The sequence below is a fragment of the Carlito syrichta genome, unplaced genomic scaffold (genome assembly GCF_000164805.1).
Source record: "Carlito syrichta isolate Samal-C Ts95f unplaced genomic scaffold, Tarsius_syrichta-2.0.1 Scaffold274096, whole genome shotgun sequence".
NCBI classification, from domain to species: domain Eukaryota; kingdom Metazoa; phylum Chordata; class Mammalia; order Primates; family Tarsiidae; genus Carlito; species Carlito syrichta.
The window spans coordinates 899,598-900,941 of NW_007218192.1; positions in this window are offsets into that span (position 1 = coordinate 899,598).

Consider the following 1,344-nt stretch of genomic DNA (forward strand, 5'->3'; position numbering starts at 1 on the left):
TGTAGGGGCACCCAGCACCTCCTGTGGTCTCCAAGACTAACCACTGTTTTGCTCTCTGGGAGATGTTGGAGTCTGAGGTGGGGCCCGTGCACGACGCTGTTTCTGCTTCTCTTGGCCTCTTGGGGAAGTGTTTTCATCACAGCAAGACAAGGCTGCTGGTGCAAGAGGAAGGAGCTGGTCAAAGGGCTTCCGGTTTTCGTGTTTCAGCTGTGGTGGCTGCAATCACTATCAAAACCTTACTGACCCCTTGTCACAGACCCTGTCCTAGGCATGCCGGGAGGGAGATGAACACCATGGCCATAGAGTGCACTCTGGAGTCAGCCAGACTTTGGCTAAGGCATCTGTCTTCCTCTTGCTGGCTATGTGAGATTTCAATGCCACCTGCCATCTCTGAGCCTTTGTTTTCTCATTTGCAAATGGGAGCAGAAGCAATCCTCTCCTCAGAAAGGCATTAAGAAGATTGTAAGAGATAATGTGTGTGAGGGAAAAGAATGATGTAAATGCTAACAATTATTCACGATATGTAGGAAATAGAGGAGGTGACATTTCTGAAGAAGGATTTCCTATAAAGCAAGTCCCATGGAGTTCTTCTGGCACTGCAGGGAGGGCAGAGACCTAATTCCTGAACATATAATCACAGGCGACCCTCTCAGTGTCCATTTCCTAGGGCCCAAATGCAACACACTCAGATTGTGCATACACATGTGTTTGTGGCATCTTCATTTCCTGTTACTCATCTAAACTTCCTCAGGAGTCTCCTTGTACTGGCTGTCAGGAAGGAAAAACTTAAACTTGCCAATAAAAGCAACCCTTCCAGTTTCCAATAGCCTCTTCAGCCACACTCTCTGTGTTCCAATCTTGGTTTTACCCAGATCTGGCCATGTGACCATAGACAATCATTTGAGTGCTTTGTGCCTCAATTTTCTAATCTGAAAATTAGGAATAAAAATATGGTTGCACGGATGGGTTGGAGAGCACTGTAAAGGTTGCTACCATTCTCTTTTAGGTTAATCTAATCTTTTCCAGGGAAAAAACCAGAACAACTCAGACTTTCAGTGTTTTGCCTTCTCCATCCCACTCCAGATGGTCCTGGGTATAGAGGATGCAGAAGTTTTTTCCTAGGGTAAGGTGGCAGGTGTTGAGTCTGAGTATGTCCCTCAGATCCCTGGAATCTGGTGTCTACCATGAGGAGATTGATCTGGCCTGGACTCCAAGGACTTTTCACTGGGGCTGCTGAGGTATAGCTGGTCCTGTCTGGACCTTTAGGGCCTTGCTGGATCCACTGTCAAATCCCACTGCTCCCCCTACTTGTTCTCCTTCTGAAGAGACCTCTATTTTGGAGCC